This window comes from Alosa sapidissima, chromosome 8 (assembly GCF_018492685.1).
Source record: "Alosa sapidissima isolate fAloSap1 chromosome 8, fAloSap1.pri, whole genome shotgun sequence".
NCBI classification, from domain to species: domain Eukaryota; kingdom Metazoa; phylum Chordata; class Actinopteri; order Clupeiformes; family Clupeidae; genus Alosa; species Alosa sapidissima.
Genome location: NC_055964.1, coordinates 10229566 through 10253501, shown reverse-complemented (window position 1 = coordinate 10253501; position 23936 = coordinate 10229566). Strand labels below are relative to the sequence as shown.

The 23936-nt window shown below is 43.6% G+C and overlaps 1 long non-coding RNA gene across 1 annotated transcript; it reads right to left on the bottom strand.

Annotated features, from left to right (window-relative positions):
- Positions 1-9638: 9638 nt before the first annotated feature.
- LOC121715924 lies at positions 9639-13966 on the bottom strand. Its single transcript, XR_006033710.1, has 2 exons — positions 13909-13966; positions 9639-9873 (listed from the first exon to the last, which is right to left on the bottom strand). It is a non-coding gene; the product is annotated as an uncharacterized LOC121715924 (long non-coding RNA).
- Positions 13967-23936: the final 9970 nt, after the last annotated feature.

Genomic DNA, 23936 nt, shown 5'->3' with positions numbered 1-23936 from the left:
TAATAATGAGAAAATAAGCTTAAAAGCCTCATCTCTCACCACCAACATTTTCAGATGAACTCTGTTGGTTTTAAGAGTAACAGGGTTGATATAGATCAGTGTTTACTCTTGGTTCACTGTTTTTAAAGGTTAGTTTTATAAAAATTAAAAAGTTTTAAAGGTCATCTCTATTTGTATTATTAAACAAACATCACTTTTATACAGGGAAGGTGCCATATAAAACTTGGCAGTACTTTTAGTGTAAGGTGTTGTTTGGTGCATGCATCATGGATGTATTTAACATACTGTAATGATTTTCTTGTGCTCACTGTTTTAAATTTACAGTTGTTAATGTGTTTAACCCACTTTTACAGAAAGTACAGCATGCAGAAACTGCCGGATGCTAATTTGCATATGTTGGGCAATTTGTGTAATTGAGCTAATTAGCATAACGTAGCATAATCACCTATATTGATCATATTATAAGAGCTGCTTGGCCAAAATGGACAATGTTAGTATGTTTGTAGGGGTTACTGGAGATGCTGAGTCCATATCAGACATTTTCAAGATTCAAAATCACTATTTAAACATGGTTTGGTCACGTTTTTACTCTCATTAAGCTGATTTTGCTGAGTTTTTTGGTCCAATTTAGACAGATTTTTGGAGGATAGGGCTGTAGCGATATACAGTAGGGCTGTAACGATACACCAACCTAACAATTCAATTCGTATCGCGATTTTTGACCCACAGTTTGATACGAACCTCGATTTTTCTTTTTTCTTTTTGGGGGGGGGGCTAGACATTTCAATAGCCTACCTTAGAACAGCCTATAGCCTATAGCTTAGGCCTACTATTTCTATTACAACTCTACCACATTCAGCTGTCAGGTTGAAGCCTGGAAATATTGTAAACAAAGTAGCATAGTTGGCTAGCTTATCATAGTCTACTGATTGGACTGTTCAGTTTCCTCGTGTGTGTTTAAGGTAATACTGTTCTCCTTGGGACAAGCCCTTTTGGGAAACATTGGTATTGAGATGATCATTCAACTTCAATGCAAGAGCTTTAACAAATATGTGCAGCATGATAATGATGCTAAGCAGATTTAATAGTGTAACGATTGATGAGACAGCGTTGTCTGATCAAAAGCTTTATTAAAGGTCGGGAGCAGGAACATAGGCACAGAACATAGCACACGCTAGGGAAGTCAAGAACACTCGCACCTAACACACATAGGGTTGGACGCAGCCTCACCATACAGGCACAAAGCACACACAATAACAACCCCAAAATTCTCCCAGAATCCCCAGCGCGAAACATTGTGGGAATCTCAAGCACAGTCCAGCACGCTGACGTTACACAGCTCCCCCAACAAGCCATTGCCGTCCTCGGCGCGGGCGTTCCCACATTCAGTCCAGCAAAGTCTCTGACACTGCCACACAGCAGGTGGGGTGCACACACCGCAAGAGCCCTACTCACTCCGGGGGAACCACAACCACCAGTGGCCCAATGCGGGCGTGCTGGCAGTCACCTGGCCGTCGCTGCTCGTCCCCAGCTCCCTTCAGTGAACACCCTCAGGTTGGACTTTCGCAGTGTGCACCACCACGATGTTCCTCCAACACCTGGCGGGGCCTAGCCTCCACTGCCACAGACTCCCCGGCACTGAGCACCTTAACTGGCACCGCACCTCCGACCCTCCGCTCCGTCGTCTCGCCAGTCGGGGCAGCAGACTCCAGCTCCATCGCAGCCGGACCACACTGCGCAATCAGGCCGTCGCAGAGCTGTCCTCCGCTGCTCCCGGCCGCTCCACTCTGCCACGGTCGCGCCAAGGCCTAGACCTTCTCTCTGGCTCGTGCCATCGGATTTCAAACTTTTTTTTTTCCTTATTTTTCTAAAGAGAGCCGGCGAACAGGCCAACTCAAACAGGCGCCCGCACAGCATGGTGCCTCCCACACGCACCCAAAAGCTTAGAGTTCAGTTTTTCAGAGGGCCCTTCCGCCGAAGCTGCCCAACCGTTGTGCCTCAAACGGCTCCGCCAACCGTCCGTCCTCAAGGCACCACCTCCTTGCCACTCCACCTCTGCTCTGCTCCACAGCCAGGGTCACCGCCAACTCCAGCCTAAAGCCACCCGGCGGGGGCAGGGGCTCCAGGTCTTCTCGCGGTGAAGTCAGCGCCCAGGCCGGCGTCACCACCTCATCTTCCAAGGCCACTTCCTCAGGCCGCTCTCCCGATCGCGTGAAGTCCTTCTCCACCATGGCCACTGCATCGAGATCCTCTTCAGGCAAGCACTCCTCCCGTAGCCAGGCCCAGGCGACAGCTGGTCTCTTCCTGCGGCTTCTACTGAAGGCCTCTGTAAGCTTTTTAGTGCCCCTTACAAGGGCTCTCTTCGGATCCTCTTGCTTGGGCATCCACCTAGCGGTGAGCATGGACGGATTATGAACTTTCGGGCCCCTGGGCCCAGATGTTTTAAGGGCCCCCCATAAATTTTCACATATGTGGAAGGTGGGTTTGGAGGTCCTCCCTCAGAAATGTTTTAATTTGTTTGATGTGATTTCCTGTATTCTGATGCATTTTGGGGATGGCCAATCAGATTCATAGCCTACATCCTGATGTGTTGATATTGAGGCAATGATTTCATGCAAAGGCTTAATAAGACTAAGAACGTGACCAAACCATGTTTAAATAGTGATTTTGAATCTTGAAAATGTCAGATATGGACTCAGCATCTCCAGTAATCCCTAAAAACATACTAACATTGTCCATTTTGGCCAAGCAGCTCCTATAATATGATCTATATAGGTGATTATTCTAATTTATGCTAATTATCTTAATTACACAAATTGCCCAACGTATGCAAATTAGCATCCGGCTGGGGACCCATACTATATAGTTCTATCATAAAACTTTGGTGTACTCAACATTATTGAGTACACCAAAGCCCAAAAAGTATTATAGTCTGAGTAAAAAAATTTTCTTGAAAGGTCTGAATTTACATATTGAGCAAACTCATGATGCTCACAGGGTTGACATGATGGTAATACAAATTGTTATATTAGATCTGTTGGAAATATCGTATAACATGTGGCTATCTTTGTGATATACTATCAAGTATAAAACAAAGAATGGGATGTCATAAAAGTTCTTGTAGGTGTAATGGTCAAATGCCCTGATACTTTTGTCCATAAAGTTACTTTCAGGGTTCCCACCCATTTTCACTGACAAAATTCCAAGACCTTTCCATGACTTTTCAATGACTCTGAATGAAATTTCCAAGACTTTTCACGGCCTACAAGTAGAAATTTGCTTACTGTACACCACAGGTTGGGGCCAATATGAAAGGTTACAAGATTGGATAAAATGCATTTTCTCCCAAACTATTATATATCTATGAAGGAAGCGATCATATTATGTGAGTTGATGTATGCTCCAGGTGTGTCACTAGACCCAAAACTGCACTGGGGTACATGTCCCTCATATAAGGTGGACCAGGGGCATGCTCCCCGGAAGAACATTTACATTTTAAAGTTTAAATGCATCAATCTGGTAGCCTGGCTTCGCCCTTCTACGTACTTCCGCTCAATTTTAATTTCCCTTCAGTACGTCATCTGGGATTTCGGTATATTCGTGGGTTTTCTCAGGCCAAATTTTACCTGTCCAATCAGAGAACAGAGGGGGTGGCTGAGAACGATGATGTTGAGGTCGTGCGCTAGTTTGATTGGTTATGGCAGATCTAGAGTGACTCTAAGCAGATCCAATAATTTTAAACTTCAACAGAGTACTTGCCTTCAAGGAAGTTAACGCTTGGCAATTGAAAGTGGCCAGACTCTCTGTACATTATGAAATGTACGAGAGTATGGTAGGACCAGACTATCAATCTGGTGCACTTTGAGAAGAAATTAAAATATTTCACTCGCTTATTTATATGGAGATATTTGTGCTGTAGCCTAAACTATTTTACACTTTAAAATGTTAACCATGCACACACAGGTGGAATAGTTATGATGATGCTGCAATAACTTTACAACCACAGAGCATGGTTGATGAATTTCACAGTTCAGAAATTGTCAAAAAATAGATCATACACTTCATGAAAGTATTTTGTGGTGGTTACCTGTGTTCATTTACTGAATGTGATAAACTGATTTACTCTAATTTGATAAATTCTGTGTAGATCAGGCTCTAGACTCTAGAATCTACTATTTGCACTAACATAACAGCCTATGAATTAGGACACTCAATTACATTTCACCTCTATAAATGTGCAGTATTTGTTTTCTAAATACATTATGGTTTCTGGACAATAGGGTGCATTTGATTGTCTTATTCGGAAAAAAATACATTGGTATCCACATCTTTTGAAAAATCCATAATCTTAAATCCATATAAATTCCATAATCTTTGTGTAAAGAAGGATCACAGTGCCCAATATATATACACAATCAACCACATATTTCCGGTTTGTGATATGAAATATACAGTGTCACACAAACCGTATATATATATATATATATATATATATATATATATATATATATATATATATATATATATATATATATATATATATATAGTATGGTCCTACCATTTCATAATGTACAGAGAGTCTGGCCACTTTCAATTGCCAAGCGTTAACTTCCTTGAAGGCAAGTACTCTGTTGAAGTTTAAAACTATTGGATCTGCTTAGAGTCACTCTAGATCTGCCATAACCAATCAAACTAGCGCACGACCTCAACATCATCGTTCTCAGCCACCCCCTCTGTTCTCTGATTGGACAGGTAAAATTTGGCCTGAGAAAACATGTACATGTATGGAATATATGGAATGTGGTTTCTTGGGTGGTGGGTGGTGTCAAACCATATGCTTGAAGGGTGGACCAAGTCAGTCTGTTCAGCAGCAGGTTTCAGTTATGTCATGAGAACATTAGAATTATGTTACTTCCTGGTGGAGTAGGCCTAACATCCCAAGGTTTCCTTTCACATGAAGCCCACTTTGTCAGGCTTTCAACACTTCCACAACTCTCCACCCAAGGTCTGTGGTATCAGATGCTGATAGCTTTCAATGTCCTATTGACACGCATATGCATAGTTAGTGTTTGGATGATAATTGATCTTTTATTATGTTATATTATATATCACCTAATATACATGCATGTGCTGTGCTTACCATTTATATTGATTTTTACAGACTAATATAACTACTGGCTGCAGAGAAGGAACAACACTATGTTGGACTGGATTCTGGCACCATTCTAAACTGTGGTCCCCAGACTGTTGAATGCCTCTGGATCCCTTTGACAGGGAGTTTGGAAGGCTGGGGCCCCTTTTCCCTGGATTGATGTACCACCGCTGCTGCTCCACCCAGTTCCACCCACGGATATAGAAAACGGTGACTTATTCCTAATAGAACTTAACAGACAATGTGGTATCTAGGTTTATATATCTATGTTCCCACCCATGTGTAACACCAGCAACAACCTTTGGGTAAATATATTAAGGAATATTCCTATCAGGGGACAAACGTATGCCCCACCTTATTTACTTTACTTGCCTTGGGTACTGACCCTTCAATGCTCAAAGCAAAGGGGCTCTCAATCTCGCAGAGCTTTTCCTGCTCTCCATATTCACCGTCTCGCCATGCTCTATCCCTGACTCAGTGGCACTCTCATCTGCACACACCTGATTATGCCAATCAAGAACATTGTATCTCAAGTGACTTGAGTCAGGTGTTCTTGGAGCAGGATCGGATCAATAGCAGACCTGTGCATTGCGAGTGGAGTGGTTCTGGTAATAGGGCTAACACTTCTAAGCTGAGATAGCAGTGTGTTAGCTTGGTGTACAAGTTCCTCACTGTTTTAACACCTTGGTGAATAGGGGAACGGAAACTATAGGACTGATGTCTGTCTTTATGCACTCCAGGCTCCAGTTTCTTCTTTTGGCTTGCTTAGTCATGTTGGCAAGGTAACATATCCTTGCTGCTATGGAAGAGGTGACGTGCATTATGAAGTGATAGGAGTACAAAACCTTTTTTTTTTTTTGCTAAACACGTTTGAGCATATGAGAGCTATATTTGGTTCCAACCAGGAACCAACAGCGATTTAGAGGAACACTTCAAAGGGCAACAGTACGACTCTTCCTACGGTTTGCGACGTCACTCTCCATGTGAGAGAAGCTTTTAAAGTCCACCACCTTGCAGTAAATAGCAGTCTCTAAAAGCAGTGAGATTGAAGCTTTTCCTCCTGCATCTCGCTGCACAGCAATTACCTTTGTGATGTCACCGGGTGCCCGTTTCCTCACACTGTGGGAAACTCCAAGGGAACTGCTATTAAAAATGGCTCAGTTTCATTCATAAAGTCGTTCTTGAATGTTATATTCTTGCTGCTTTAAAAAGGATTTTTTTTAAAACCCAGCCAAGCTTGTTAAAAATGATCTTTGCATAACTAGGGCCTAGGGCCCATGGTATTTTGGTCCCTCCCTCCTTTGTTAGCAAATTATCAGGGATTGTAGATCACCTAAAACCTGCTTCCCATACTTTGGTTTGGTTACAGTATGCACGCTGCTTTTTACAAATAAGTATAAAGTGTATTGCTCTCAGCGATTAGGCTCAGTATTAGCCTGGTCATGGAACTCACAATTCTCCACAGTAGTCCTATCATGCACACCATACTCTTCGTGGGTCTCATTTGAGGACAAAAGCACTTTTTGTCATATAAAAGGGATTTCTGTGCACCCACTTCTTCTGGAGCAGATTGTTATTGTGTACTGTAGTGTGTTATTCTAAAATGAATATTTCTGTTCGGATTGGACACGTTCCATTGAGCAAACCTATGCCAGGAGGTTACAATAAAAGTTAATGGTTGTCATGAAGAAAACGTTACGAAGACTAGCCAGATTCTAAAGCTCTTGCACTGATTGCTAATGGTGGCATGGGGAAATTATATGAACACTAGCTCCATTCCAAAGCTCTTGCACTGAAAAAAGGGAGGAAGCAGCCTGATACAAAAAGTTCCACTCAATGGCTGAATTATCCAGATTGTCTCCCTGCATGGTTTTCAGCCCTCTGGCTCTAGTGATAACCCTCTGCTCCATTCAAGTTCAGAAAAATGCCACCAGAAATGTTATGTAGGGCTCTTTGCCAGCTCTCCGTAGATCTGTGTCCTCTGTTCTGACATCTTTCGGGGGAGACGCTTTCCCTGAGTCCATCGTCTCAGAGGATGACATTTTCATTCCCAGGAATGCATCTAAATAGGCCAATGAACATACCCTTAAGCAAGGGAAATCACATGCACCTAAATATACACAAATACGCATCTCTGTATTTTGACTTCATGCATCTTGAATCAGAGATGACACAGCTAGATCAGCCAGTATCTCTGTCCTATATCTAAACATATGAAGTATCCTTTTCATAAAATTAGTTCTTATGATTACTTGTCCTCACCCATTTAGGCCAAGATTTACAAAGGTGTATTGTCTATTGTCTGAACATTGTCTGTTGTGTGTCTCAGTTCACCATTACATGAGAAGACGCCTATAAAACTGTAGATTCATAAACCAGATTAAGAGAAATACAGGAATAAAATCAACATAAATCTGGTCATCAAACACATTTGTCAAATAATCGGTGTAACAGTAACCACCATGTTGATAAATTCAATCTATACAAACAATAAATATATTCGAAAGAAAGAGGTGAAGAAAGTGCTCAAATTAATGTAGAGTAGGTTCATTATGATACCAGACTCCAGTGAATGCAGATTTTGGCACCTGGCCACAGGCACTGAGCAGGCTTTGTATTTATGAGATTCATGGTTGTGGTGTGCTGCAGCTTCTGTTTAATGTTACCATGTCTCCTCTCACACAAGACAACAATCATACTGGAATTAATTGACCACACAAGGACTAGTTTTACACCGTATACAGAAAAAGCATGATGGATACAACAATATTTGTTCCTTAACATGGTTCTAAATACTTCGGTAAAAATGCTTTATGCAGAACAAATGGTGTAAACATAGTGTCATAAATTGTCATAAATTGTGTGAAAAGCTTCCATTCTCTCTCAACATCTGTTTAAAACATTCCACAGCTGCAAATCTTGGATACACCATCCATTGGTAAGCAAAGTTCACAGGCATTCTGTAAACTACAGGATATGGACAATGCAAGATGCAAACATTTGCTTCTATTTACACATAGAAGTATCAAGCAGACATCCTTGTGGATATCCTGTGTTTTGCCAATGACATTGCTGGCCAACAATAGCCTCCTGACACAGAGAAGAGAGAAAGAGAGAGAGAGAGAGAGAGATGTGAGGTAATTCCAGGCTATTATTGCTGAATGGTATTGCTGTTTTTCTTTTTCACTATTGCACAACATTTGCAAAAACATTCCAAGGCATTCAAGGTCTGTCATTGACAGAACAGTGAAGCTTTTGCTTTAGGTAATCAACTAAAAAGGGCTCTCCCTGAGTGCCTGTTGACCTTGTCCTTACAAAGACAGAACATGTAGAAACAACTTTCGGGGAGACTGTCATCTCTGATTATGGCTACTTGTGCTAGTCTTGCTCTGACACGTTGTTCCAGCTGGGTGATTCACAGTTTCGATGAGCCTAATCCCATACATCTGTGTCTCTATGGATAAGCACTTTTGCTTTGAATGTGACTAAGTGTTTATCCGCTGTACAAAAATCATGCCTTGTACAATGTCACAGGCATATATCTGGTCACTGATAATAATGCTTACATAGAAACCAAATCACCCTGCAGTCAAGGCATGTGTTTTCTCAGCAGTTGTGTTTTCATGTTGCCCGGTGAAGCCATGAGATGTATTAGTCCTTGCAGTATATATTTGGCATAAGGAGCTTGATACTTCCTGTGTGAGAGGACAGTATTACACATGCATAATACACGACTGAAAGGTGAGTCAGCACACGTGTGTTCCTCCACCTGCACCAGTGCATGACTTCAGAGTCTGCCCGTGTTTACTGCAGGTAGACAGAGCGTGACTGGCGTGTTTCGTGCATTATCAGGACCGCCCGCATCCCAAAATCCCCCTGCGGCTCTGATCTCTCTTGGAGTCGGCCCTGGAGGCAGAGGCGTCTGTCAGGAGGAGCGGTGTGCGCTGGGCGCATCAGTCCTCCGCGAGCTCCTCGAGCCTGTCAGTGGTGACGCACTGGCTCCGGCTGCCCGCCCGCACGCCGAGGAAGGCAAAGCCAGAAGAGCAGTTCAGCCTCAGCCAGCAGCGTGTGTCAGAGAGCTGCCAAGTCTGCTCCGCTCCGGCAGAGATGGCATCAGAGCCAGAGAGTGAGTATGCGTGTATGTACGTGTGTGTGTGTGTGTGTGTGCGTGTGCTCCTGCCGCACGTGTAGCGTAATGTAGGGGGCCCATTCAGGTCCTCCTCTTATGCCACGGCTGTGTCAAACAGATGTTCCTGGGTGACTCCCACAGCACTGGGCTCCAAGTTATCATTACATTACTCACACAGCAGGTGCAGTGGAGCTGCTGCTTACATGGTGGTTTGTGTGTGTGTGTGCGTGTGTGTGTGTGTGTGTTCTTGAGTATGTGTCTGTCAGTCTATCCATTAGTGTGGGCGGGAGTCTGTTTTATGTGTGCGCATGTGTGTCTGTAAGTCTCAGTATTCACTCATATAGTCATCCAAACATCTGTCTTTTTTTCTTCCTCATTTTATTGCGCACTGCCAGGCACCGGAAAAGATGGCACTTAATTGTTCGAATGCAGACATTTATAAGTCAGCCCATGTGACGGGATGTTCTGTGGGCTGGCGTGTGCAGCGGGGCCTCTCCTGATTGAGATTTCCTTTGTCTCACAGAGGCCAGTGAGTCAGACGGCTCCCTCTGTGGCCACATTGGAAACAGAGGCTGTGTGGAGCTGTGCGGTGCTGTTTTGGTTGGGTGTGGGAGGATGGGGGTCAGGCAGGAGGTGTCAGGAATGACGCAAGGACCCAGAGAGAGAGGCAGAGATAGAGGGGGAGAGAGAGGAAGAGATAGAGGAAGAGAGAGAGTGGAAGAGAAAGGGAGATAAAAACAGTCATCATCGCTCATATTCAGGAAAAAACGGTGCAGTTCTTTTGTCATGATGGCAGTGATTCTCATCAATTCCATTATCTCTCTCTCTCTCTCTCTTTTTTTGTATATCTCTGTCACTCTCTATCCGTCGTTTTCTCCTCATCCTTCTCCCCCTCTCTTGCCTGATCTTTATCTCACTCTCTGTCTTGTCACCTCTCCTCCTCCTCAGTTCTCTCAAAGCATTAAAGGCACAGTTCATGCAGAAATGACATTTGTCACAGCCATCCTACCCAGTACAACTCCATATTAGGTTTCTCCTTCCTGTGAAACACTAAAAGAGCAGACAGACTTATCCAACAGAGAGATACATTTTCTGTAACGTGGGACTGAATGAAGGTTATAGCTCTTTGTAACCACAGACATTTTGGTGGCTAATTCATGTTGTATTTCACTGACCAGCAAACCTATGGGTGACTACTGTCATACAGTAGATGGTGGCAGAGTTTTCATTTTAGGGTTAATTAGTTATTTAGTAGTATTCAGTTCAAAAGCTCTTTTGCACACCTCTTTTAGGACAGGTGCGTCGGAAAAGGTAAGGTGAAGGTCTGTGTGACCGAAACATTGTGTGAAGTATAAGAACAGTGTGCGGGATTTCGTCTACACACATTTAGTAGTGCATTGTCATGAATAAAGTATAAATACATTAAAACAATCCCATGCATTGTTACCTCTCTAACGTTCTCATGTGTCAATCACTATCCCTCAGCCTTTCTGTCACAAATTTCCAGTGCTATGCATGGCATTGTTTAAATAGTGTGCTCAACATAAGCCTAAACGTGTTGCTCTCAGGCATCCAGCAACTGGCATCAGGAAATATTAGTGGGAGAAGCTTCCCCTTGACACACATCTCTGTTCTTCATTTTAAAAGCTTTTCCACCAAATGTCACACTTTGGAGAGCACAGTGCGCAGGCAGTCAGCCCAGCCACTCTCTGCCCCCACCCCCCCACTCAGCCCAGCCGCTCTCTGCCCCCACCCCCCCACTCAGCCCAGCCACTCTCTGCCCCCACCCCCCCCCCCCCCTCAGGGCAGATTGTGTAGTCATGTCCCGTTTGAAAAATGGATTGTTATCTTGACACTCACGCCTCCCTTCCACCTGATATTTACTTTTTGTCCCCTGGGTTTGGCAGCATATATTTCTCACTCTGGACAACAGGATAGGAGGGAGGAAACTGTTCTGAGGACAATTTTTTTTTAAGTTTTCCTCCACAGGTGCACAGCTAGAGGCTCGTCCCTGAACCACGCTTATGTATGCAGCCACATGCATCTGCACAAACACAGATTGGACCAAAGTTAGAGGGCCTGGCTGGCTTGGGAACAGTTTTGCTATCTGTACAGGGGCAATTCTCGCTCATCAGATTGTCAGCACAGTGATTGCCCTGAGGAGCAGCACAATGTTTTCACTACGATTTTTTGCTGATCCACTTTGTTGAGAAGTGCTTGCTGTGGCAGTCAATGCAAGTCGGGGGAAGGGTGATTGAAGTTGGCCAAAAGTGGGGGCTCTGCTATCGTTGCTATAGTTCCAGAATATCTCTTCGGCTGACTTTCAAAGGGCTATATCTGGACATGAAATCACACCTTCTATGAGTAGTTGGAGACTTGTTGTCAGAGCTCTGCCGTAGTGTGTGGGCAGAGAAAAGCTAGATACAAAACACAGGCACACGCAGGCACACACACTCACACTTTGGCAGGAAATGCTGTAAGAGTACTTCCAAAACTGGACACCACGGTGCTCGGATGTGGAGAAGCATATGCTGTCGAGAATATTAATTAATCGCTCTCAGTGTGCTGAGAAATACCAACAGGAAGAATAGACTCAAGTGAAAGCAATTGTTTGTTATGAGGGGATATCAGATTGTGGCAGAGAGGTAGATTGGGTTGACGAAAATAGGGAGACAAAAAGACAGAAAGAAAGAAAGAAAGAAGAGAGAGAGAGAGCGAGAGAGAGAGAGAGTGAGAGAGAGAGAGAGTGAGATGGGCAACTGTGATTCATTTGTGTGTGGAGGAGGACAGGCACAAAATGGGCACATTTTGAGAATGAGCTGAGCATGTGGGGACTGAGTGATAAACACAGAAGTACATGCTAATGAATTCCTCCTCAACAAAAAATGGGGATGAATTATGTATCTCTGAGCTGAATTATGTCAGAGCATGAGGACTTCATTATTCTTTACCATTATTTCGTAATGTGCATGTGTTTTGTGGTGTGGTATCTCCACTAATGTGGCCTTCTCTCCTAAGCAGACAGAGCTGTAAATTGTACATTTTTGTATTGAGCAGACGGCAGTAAAATAAAACTAGACTGCATTTCCGGCGGGAACTGCAAAAGTGTGCTTGCCCTGGTCCGGTCAGCAACGTGAGCAGACAGTGGCATACGCTATGCTGAACCTGGCTTGATCCAGGCATTGTAACGGTGCCTTTCAGTGTTGGAGCAGTGGCAATATCCCAAAAGCTCTAGGAGAGGGCTATTCAACTATTGGCTTGCGGGTTGAATGTGATTCGTTGGATTTTACCTTTGGCCTGCCTTCGAATTTAGCTTCTATGACTGAGATCAAATCAATAAAATAAAATGACAGCAGTGATTGGCTGCAAAAATAAATAATGTCTTGCGCCTCTCAAACTGGGCTATCAGGTAACCTACAGAGGAATTGAAATTATGAAATATGACCAAGGCATTAAAAAGCTACTTGTTTGTCAGGATACTTTTTCACTGATTTATTTTAAAAAAATATGAGCTATGAGTGTGAATGTTATATATTCCATCCCACAAATTATGTTTTACTGGTTTATTTGACAAATAATCTATATGGATTTGCTCTATAAAGACCGTATGTCTGTTTGGGATTGTTTTGTGAGCCTGGGGTTGTTTTGAGAGCCTATTGATGTAGCCTATCTCAGAATAAAGGAATACTTCATATTACTCTAAACCACCGTCTGTAAATCAACTGTATACTACTGTCTACATTGCACTATATTTCTTGACCTGTCTCTGTATGTTTCATCACCTTTCTATACTTTGCCTCACATTGCAACACAGCTCAGATCTTTGGTTGCTATGAAAGCCAGTCGTTCTAAATGGATGGTTGCTATGGCCAAAGGCCAGTTCTATCTCTGCCGTTGTCAAGCGGGCATATCGTAGAATTCTGATTAACCTTATCTTATTTAAAACATCTCTATTTTACTTATCCCACTTCCATACAGTGGGTCCCATTAAGAAGTGGCCACTTCATTCGCGTTTACCGTGATTCACACAGCAGCATTAATAAATTAATCTGTCACCATATGCCTATGCTTACGTTTGCAAAGAAAACATTTTAATTTGATCCACATGAAACGTTACATTTCATGTACATGTTGACAATGAGTAGGCTAGTTTTGGTTGTTGGTGGTGTTATTGCATCCCTTAGTTATGCCTACAATGCAAGTTCCCTCGCGATTGGAAGCTCCTGTAGACAATAGTAGACGCATTTCAAAACATCGCGTTAGGAGTCCTTGCCACTTCTTTTAAGCCGTCACAGACGTAGGTGCTACTTTTAGGGCTAAAGTGCTTCGTGAATTACTGTTAGTAAAAAAAAAATAGCAGTCCTAAAGTTACACGTGACGAAGTTACGAGTGCAAGCATCTCATATCAAATGACCATGGCATTACGCTAAACAACATAAATCCCAATTAGCAACATAGCACTACATCTCCTCCTCCCTATAGCTAGCCACACAAGAAATTAATGATACTAAATCTCTGCTTAGCATGCTTCTCCGCTTAGCATTCTAATAACAGAAGGGGCACATTTATGTTGACCACTACAACATGACTCATTATGTCTGTAACGTTAACTGTATAAAACACTTACTTTCATAAAGGACGCACACCATCCAGCACATGGAAACCGATATTTTAGGTTCTTGGCCACAAACTCAAAACGTGTCTCTCTGACGCCCTGTTCTAGAATCTTTGCTCTGAAGGCTGTGTTGCTAAGGCAACATCAAATAAACGAAATTATAGTCTTTCAGTATTAAATGTGTACGTGTGATTCCGAATGGATGTGTGTGGTTTGCAATTAGAATAAACAAGAAATAACATTTCCAATAATTTCCCATGATAAATTACATAATATTTGCACCTTCCTTACTTGGGAATCTCACACCGTATTTCAAGTAGGCTACACTAGTGAAATGTAATACAACGTTGCCACCTAGCGTTCAGATAGTTCTAGGCTATTTAACATTAACGTGACATTGATTGTTTATTCTTTCGTCAACTCCATGCTTTTAGGAAAACAATCTTTTTATCATAGTACCCTCTTCAATGAGCGATTACCAGCTCGGTTTTTGTAACAGAGATAGCTGTTTATTATCCCTAGGTTTACAGAAACACCTATTCATATTAATACGTAGCCTATGGAGTGCTGCCGACCACTGTTCATTACATGGCCCAGAATGCCTTGCATGTCTTTACAACAAAACAACACAGTAAAACCTAAATGCCCGTAAACATATGCATTTGCATACTTGTAACATTTTTAATAATACTCTCCCATCATGATATGTAACAATAATGAAAAATTTAATTTGAATACCGTCAATGTGAAAACAACTCTATTATATAAGCTATATATAGCTACTGTTCTCCTTGGTATATCAGTTCTTAAGTCCATACTATCCCATGGCAAAGCAAGGATTTTATGAATGGGCAAGGTTGCTTGGAGACATTGTGTCTGCTCTGAGACATTGTGCATACATGGAAGGCATTGTGATAGAAGGTGAATGGTGTGAGTTACCAAATACACGTCGGTGGTTTGCCAAATGATGGAAGCTTTTGGAATATTTCTTTTTTTTTTTTTTGCCTATGCACCCTCACACTGGAGTCCCCAGTTCATATACAAAATTTGGTATCGATATGTGACAGTGTTCCTGAGATATGGACGACTTCCTGTTTCGGAGCTTCGCCGTCGATTTCGTTTGGCTGTGACGGGCAAACGCTTTCGAAAATCAAAAATCCTTCCGCTAACATTTGTGAGGCTTGGTCCAAGGATAATGTACGTCAACTTTCGTGGCGTTCGGACCAAATTTGTGACCTGTGAAAATTTAGTTTCGCTTTCTGTTCAATCCAATATGGCGGACGAACGGCACGCCCACCTGACGTCATCTTCGCGACCAACTTACACCGGTACTGACCGGACGTTTTAAAGTTGGAACGGTGTCTCTGTCTCAAAGGGCCTAGGCGCTAGGGCTGACAAAAAATTAGGGAGACGGGAAAAATAATAATAATAAAACTTAAGAAGAACAATAAGTGTGCTGCTTTGCAAGCACACTTAATAAAACTTAAGAAGAACAATAAGTGTGCTGCTTTGCAAGCACACTTAATGAATAAATTAGCCCAGGAGATGCAGTGCAGCAGAGAGTCCATTTTGATGTGTTAATATTTTGTGTCTGTGTCTCTGTGTGTATTTTTGAGTGTGTGAGTGTATGTATTTGTGAGTGTGTGTGTGTGTGTGTGTGTACGTGTGTGTGTGTGTGTGTGTGTGTGTGTAGGGCCTGGTGCAGTAGAGAGCACATCAAGGCCAGGTTGCAGTGCTTCTCCTCTCCTCCCCTTTCCTCCTCCCCACTCCTCTCCTCCTCTTTCCTCTTTCCTCTCTTCCTCTCTTCTCTCCTCTCCTCTCCTCCCCACTCCTCTCCTCCTCTTTCCTCTCTTCCTCTCTTCCTATCCTCTCCTCTCCCATCTCCTCTCCTCTCTCCTCCCCTCTCCTCTCCTCCTCTTTCCTCTCTTCCTCTCTTCCTATCCTCTCCTCTCCCATCTCCTCTCCTCTCTCCTCCCCTCTCCTCTCCTCTTTCCTCTCCTCCCACCTCTCCTCTCCTCTCCCCTCCCCTCTCCTCTCCTCTTTCCTCTCCTCTCTTCCTCTCTTCTCTCCTCTCCTCCCCTCTCCTCTCCTCTCCTCTTTCCTCTCCTCTCCTCTTTCCTCTCCTCTCTTTCTCTCTCCTCTCCTCTCCTCTCCTCTCTTCTCTTCTCTTCTCTTCTCTTCTCCTCTCCTCCTCTCTTCTCTCCTCTCCCCTCTCCTCTTTCCTCTCCTCTCCTCTCTTTTCTCCTCTCCTCTCCTCTCTTCTCCTCTCCTCTCCTCTCCTCTCTTCTCTTCTCTTCTCTTCTCTTCTCTTCTCTTCTCCTCTCCTCCTCTCTTCTCTCCTCTCCCCTCTCCTCTTTCCTCTCCTCTCCTCTCTTTTCTCCTCTCCTCTCCTCTCTTCTCCTCTCCTCTCTTCTCTTCTCTTCTCTTCTCTTCTCTTCTCCTCTCCTCTCCCCTCCCCTCCTCTCCTCTCCTCTCCCCTCCCCTCCTCTCCTCTCCTCTCCTCTCCTCTCCTCTCTTCTCTTCTCTTCTCTTCTCTTCTCTTCACTTCTCTTCTCCTCTCCTCTCCTCTCCTCTCTGCTGGCGGTGCCGCGGCCGGGCACCTCGTCACTGCCAGCCTCTCTGGCCCTCTAACTCATCCCATTTCACACCTCATTGCTTATGCATGCACCACCACAGGGGTGCATTAGATCAATCACAGCCATGGCAGCCGGGACCAAGCACTCCTCTCATTGCAAAAAGGACTCAGACTACGTTGTCATGTGTGAGTGTGTGTGTGTGTGTGTGTGTATGTGAGGGGTAAAGAAAAAGCCTACAGCACCAATGTGTGCACAAGAACACAAGTAAAAGAAAGACTTTGTTTTGCACCTGTTGTCCTGCTCTTTTAAAGACTCTAATTCATGTGCGTGGGGAAGCATGGTCTGAAATACAGACATTCAGATCCAGCTGCACAGAGCTGTTAAGACACTTACTCTGTACTCTGCATACAGTACCCTGTGTTCGGAACAAATTAACCCCCCTCACGTCCTTCGAGGGCTTATCTAGCCAGCTCCCGTGCGCACAATGCATCCACAGTTCGTCTCGAGTAGCGACCCCCGCCCGGATAGCTCGGACATGCTCCGACCTGTTGACTGACAGGCACGGCGCAGAGCAGGGCACAATGGGTGTTTTTTCGGCGGTAATGAAATATGTCTAGTATGCGTGTGGGTAAGCGGCATGTCACCGCAGCAGCTCTCCCACGGAGAGAGATGTAATTACGGGCCTGATGAATAAAGCATGCCGGCCTGCCACTGGGTTCCAGCCCACTGACTCAGAGAGAGAGAGAGAGAGAGAGAGAGAGAGAGAGAGAGAGAGAGAGAGAGAGAGAGGGAGGGAGGAAGAAAGAGAGACGGAGGAGGGAAAGAGACAGAGCAGAGGGCTAGTCACACACGGCTCTGCATCAGACAGTCGGCAGAAGAGCAGAATACTAATGCCCACTCCGGAAGAGTGGAGGAAAGAGAGAGAGGGAGAGAGAGATAGAGAGAGAGGATGGGGGAAGAGAAAGAGGCGGAGAAAGAGAGAGAGGGAGAGAGCGAGAGAGAGAGGAGGGGGGAAGACAGAGAGGACTGCTGGCTGCTCAGCTCACACTGGACTGACAGACTGACTGACTGACAGAGAAATACAGAGAGAAAGAAATGGCACTGCAATACATTGCATTTTGTACATACATGCATGTAGTTAATGCACAGTCACTATAGTTGTATTGTTTCTAAAGGAATGAAAGTAGTAAATCTCTCTCTCTCTCTCTCTCTCTCTCTCTCTTTCTATCTTGCTCTCTATCTATATATCTAAATACAGTGTATACAGTAGATTGATATAGATATAGTTATAGATAGATAGATAGGTAGATAGGCACACCACACATAAACCTAAAAGTGCAGGTCTCTTCAGGGTTGCATGGGGTTCGTGCACTTCAATGCAATTAGTGCATGTTTCCACTGTCTAGAACATTTGCCTTTGCCTAAGTACAGATTGATTAAATGAGCGTGTTTGGGAGTGGGACAGCAGGCTGAGCAGGGTGTCGGACAGGAGCGCCTCCGTAGACGACAAAGCCTTGTGCTGCCCGACAGGCAGGCCAGGGACAGGCTGCTCTACTCCGTCTGGCTTTTTCATCCAGGCTTTGGTGGAAATGATCCCTCCAGTGAAAAAAGACCCGGAAAATGAGAAAATACCAACAGGCAAAAACACTCCATTCCACACATCCCCTCAGCAAGCACTGCTCCCTTGTCACGACACAAAAAATGTAAAAAAAAAAAAAACAGAACATATTTAGAGCCCCCTGCTGTGGCAGACAGCAAAGTAGCTCTAGTGGGGAGTGGACAAAGCCAGGCCATAATGGCCATCTCTGACGTCGCAGGATATTGTGTCACAGGCCACTCACTACTCCAGCTTTTCCTCTACATCCTGCACCATTTACCCTCTCCAGACACTCAAGCCAACCACCTCTCTTATGTAAGTCTTTCAGTGCACTTCAACAGCCACAACAACCACCACATGACACTACGCCAACCATACGACCCAGACTCTGTGAGAGGATGCTCTTGATTACATCATTAAAGTTTGAAGTATGGAAAATGTTATGACTGACGCTGTAAAGTTATATAAGTGCTCTGACAATATTCTGTGCTGTCCCTTGCTGAGAGCTCGAAAGAGCCGCCAAAAAATCTCAACCACTCAGCGCTCATTTTTACCTAAAGCAGTGAAACCACGGATGCCTCTCTTTATTAATATTGAAAAGCAATGTGATAATGCGCTTCACTGTGCAGAGCATCCATGCTAAAGTGGCCATCTCTGGTCCTGTACCACTTAAGTGTACACGACCTGTTATCCCTGTCTTATGTAAGCAGTGCAGGAAGACAGAGAATTAAAGACAGAGAACATTGAGCCTCGCTGAGAGCTTAATACTGCCTCTCCAATGTTTCTCCAAGTCGTCCACTAACGAGGGAGCCTTTGAACCCCCGGTGAATTCAAAGCTGGGTAATTATTCAGCTATATTGGGTGCAATAATGGTTAAATGCACACAAATAAACGGGCAGCAAGTTTCTTTGATGCTTCACATTATAATTCTATTTAAAACTGATTTGTAGTCATCAGAACACCTGCAAGCACTGTGGTGGAAATAAAAGACCCATGTTTCAATGTGAAGTGATTCAGACAATGAATCCATCAATTACACAACAACAACAACAGAACACTTCCTATATTTTTCCCCTTTACTAATCATTTCATATTCTAATTTCAGTTACTGCACAGGAAATCATGATACCCAATCTTTAAGCGATTGCATCTTGCTCTGATCCTGAAAGTGGCAGACGAAAATTCCCTCTATCAGCTTGGGAAAACTCATAGTGTGGAGAGAGAGAGGGAACAGCTGGCTACTTGTACACACATCAGAGGAGGCCTGTGTGGCGGTGGCTTCAGAAGTGGATGTGGGTGGAGGCAGCAGAAATTATGTGAGTGGGCCGCACAAGCATGGGGAAAAACCTGACAGGAGAGCCTCCCGCTCTGGGCTTTCTCAGTGGAAAAATCAGCCAGTGAATCTCTGCCTTTGTGATAAGCTTACCGTTTACACTCATTTGGTGAATCATTATTATCAAGGGTCCAAGCATAAATGACACAGCTGGTTCTATAAGCATATACTGTAGGCACCAGGAATGTGCACAAATGCACACACTTGGTGGAGGCAGTTGCTTCATAGCTTGTTAGTACTACTGTATGTGTTATGATACCATCAAAGTATTTCTGCAAAATAATTTCTTCTTTCTTAGACTCTTACAAAAGTTCTTATCTACAAGTCATGACTGGGACTAAGCACCCACTAGGAAACTGCTGTGGCAATTGCCCCCCACACTTTGGTGCATCAGTGAGTGAATGTTTGCTGTGCCTTACAATCCCTTGTATCCCACATGTTTCGTATATGTGCACACGAAAAATAACCACTTATTCATAGTCTTGTACCATTCGTCAATATTTTAGCTGTCTCATAACCCAGCTCATAGCAGTTGTGGAAAGAAGGTCAAAGTTTCTTTCAGAACCCTACTAGTTCCAAACATTTGTTACATAAGTCATCATATACTTCCTGTTTTTTTTCTGTGGACTATTGACAGGCATTCATTTCAATTTGTTGTGAAAGGAAAATTGAAAGGCCAAACTTTGGCATGATGTTTTGATGGAATGGGACTAAAAGGCAATTTGTCTTGTAAAAGCAATTCATCATGTCTTCTGACCTGAACATTCTCAGGCACTCTGTTTGGAGTAGATGTTCAAACGGATGCTGGCTCAGGTGAATTGGATGCTTCAAACTGGTCAGTCATATCTCAGAAGAAAGCTAATACTGATTACATGAGCTAAATATACAGCACCCTCCATTTACGGCATCCCTGGTTAGGTTGACTAAAAAGAGGAAACGCAAAAAATGCTATAAATGTGTAATGTGTGCTGTATATCAAATCAGCTATCTACTCAGACATAGGTCAAAGCATTTCAGAGAAAATACTCTCAGAATAGTCAGAATGTATTCAGCTGGATATTTTGCCTATTGCCAGGAAGCTCCTTGGAAACTTTTGTACTTGAAAGCTTCCTGTGAATTTCTACTATCTTTTATTCAGGCTTTGTGGTGGGCTATGTTTGCAGTGTAAATGCAACACCTGGGAATATTATGTGCTCACATGAGAAGCAGAGTTGTGGATCTTTTTCTGAAATTATGAATGGAATAGATAAGGTGTTATTTGCCTATGTGTCTATGACAAATAAGCCCATGAAATAAAGATGACTCTCCTATTTGTCTTTTATTTGCTCTCACTTCTAACAAACATTCTTTTTTTTAAGTCTTATATGGACTCCTTCACCTCATTCAGTATTTATATCTGAAGAGCCTCTACCCTTTTTGTTGCACGGCAACAGCCCATATACAGCGCTCGACTGTATCATCATTCAAATTCGATGTAACTCAGCAACAAGACCACAGCTCTGATTTGGGCTCCACCAATCTACTTCATCTTGGCCAGCGCGCCATTCCCTCAATGGCTGTCACCCACTCCTCACAGACACCACCCAGCCACTGAGGCTGAGTAATATACGCTGTGATTGATTGTCACCCAAATCACCGAGCTCTCATCCTCAACTTTTTCACATGATGAGCCCGACAGATACTGCAGCTCCTGCTGCCGCCACTCCACACCTCTCGTTGTTGACTCCGATTGGCCTGAGCTCCCAGGCTTCTTCTCACACAGATGGACTGCTATGTTGTCACAAGGCTGATAAGTCCCCGAGAGATGTCGCCGCTGCTGTTGGCTTAACGGCTACAGGGCACACACACACACACTCCGCTGAACTTCAATAGCCCCAGCCTCGCCTTCATCTCTTTTGGGGTAAACATACCACCACCACCCCCCACCACACACACACACACACACACACACTCCTCCTCCTCCTGGCCATACGCCAGATAACAAATAACATTTCAGGGGTTGACTCAACAGTTGCACGACCACGCACAGGTGCAACGCACAAGCTGTAGCCCTCGAGGTAAACAGGAAGGGGCTAAATATGTCATAGTGTTGAGTGGGGAAGGAGGCCATTTGGCTATTTTCTTCTGGAAAACTTCCTCTCTCCTCAACGTCACATATCCTTGACTTCATGAAAAGTCCACTGTTGTGAGCAAGCAAGGTCATCTTTTTACTATTTCTTTCCCCGTCAGCCTTTAAGACCTTTCTCTGACCTCTCTGGTGATAAACAATTCTTCTAGATGTACACACACACGCTCTCTCTCTCTCTCTCTCTCTCTCTCTCTCTCTCTCTCCCTCTCTCTTAATATACACTAACAAGTCAATTCCAAATTCTGGGAATACAGGCCTGAGTTTTACTGCAATGTATCAACAGTGGAGAGGACACCAGTCACATGGATCAGGATCTAAAAGGTCATCCTTTTAGCACGGAGCGCTGAAGATTAGTCTCTGAGTCACACAGCCACTGCTTGCCCCTGCTGTAGGAGGGGTGAGCAGTCCAGGGATATGAACCATATTGGTTTGAGACATGAACCGCATGCCTCAAGAATAGCTTTGCACTTATTTGCTTAGACATTATGATACAGAGCAAAATACAGAGATAGATGACTCATAAGGGGAAAAAAACACAAAAATAATTGTTCTGTGGGGATCATTGTCTTCTCCAATAATGCTATATTTTCCTGTGATATGAGTCAGCCAGCATGTAAAAGGTCAGAAGAAGGAACTCAAGTTCAAAAAGTACGATTTAATTACGCACATTCAAATAGTACAGGTGCAGGACGAAGATACAGTTCAAAGAAAAAGTGAAAGATCCGCACACTGGAGACCTCCCATTTAAGTATTTTTAATGGTAATGTTTCAAGCCCTTACGGCCCTTCCTCAGACTTCCAACAAGTGTTACACAGCTGCCCTTTTCAATTCCATTTGTCACGTGATTACAATTAGGTTGCAGGATCCATTATACAATCAATTAAAGTAGAAAACATAGAATATTGCACCATGCCCGTGTACATCAACAATACACATATACAATCAGGTAAAAAAGACTATTCTTTTACTTTTTCTCAGAAAAAGGAACTCAACATCACTTTGATTTTGTAACTGGTATTTCATGTAGGGACACATACATAACATCTCGTAAAGGACACAATTCCTTGTCTGACTCGGCTGTGTTCATCCGCATATGATGTAAGTCTGTGCCTGCGGTGCACCTACACCGGTGAGAGCTCAGAGTTGTTGTTTTTGGTGAGACTGCGTGGACTTCGCCCCTAACTGGGCTGCTCTGGTGGCAGTGTACAAACTAGCGGAGGGAGGGAGGGAGTTCCCAATCTGTGGATCCTGTTTTGTTTCTCTCCCTCTGACTCTGCTTGCCGCTTCCCCAGCTTCACATCATTGTTCTTCGCAGCAGCTGGAGTGACGTGAGGGTGAGGAGGGAGTTCAGCCTCCTTCCTCTCTCTCTCTTTATCGCTCTCCTTCTCTCTCTCTCTCTCTTATTCTCTCTCTATGACTCTCTCACTCAATTCCCCTGCTTTCAAAACACAGCGGCCTCACTCGGTGACCTCATCCATTGTTCAGGCCCAGTGCAAGCCGATGCATTAATTATTGACACAAAAACGAGAAGTGTGTAGCATGGCTGTGTGCAAACACCAGAGGGGCTGAGAGCAAGAGCTCCTCTATGGTGGGAAAAAACATGTCAGGCCCAATCTTTTCTCATCTGCATGATTTAGAGTAGAGCTACACTGCAATTTACACCAGCAGAGTGAGTTACAATGTTTACCACGAGTCGCCTAAGAAGACTACTTACTCAGCAAAACTTTGAAAATGTACAATGAAATAATGCTAACATTTAACTGAAGCATAAAACACACCATATATTATTGATGCTTTTAATAAAACATAATCATAGTATACCAATTCAAATTCAAAGGAGTTTTATTAGCATGACTGTTTGGGTACAGTGTTGCCAAAGCTAATGTTACAAATAACACAGTAATATCACAAAAGAAAGAAAAGTATGATAAGAGTACCGGTATACTCTCATCTGTGGACAATGAGACACCAAAATGGTGGATCTAAATACTGTTTGTCTTTTGGCCCTGAATTTGCTATGCAGTCTTTTGAAGTCACTACCCCCTCATATTTATCTCTGTAGTGACAAATGTAAATATTGCCCTTTGAAAATAACTTTATATTTACATTCTCTGTTTATATTTACACTCTCTGCATAAACAGATGATCCATATAAATACACAGAAATGCGTCATACATGTGTAACAAGTTTTACTCGAAGATGTGTGTGTTGTATTCCTCTAAACCAAAGCAAAGTGACTTGTGCTGCACAAAGTGAGTTGTGCTGCACTTGGGAGCTTTGGTCTGGTCTCCAGCTGGGTATAGTATACACAGGGAGAAAGAGGGAAAAACACAGGGAGGGAGAGAGAGATAGAGATAAAGAGAGAGAAACAGAGTCAGTAAGGGAAAGAGCGAGAAAGAAAGAAA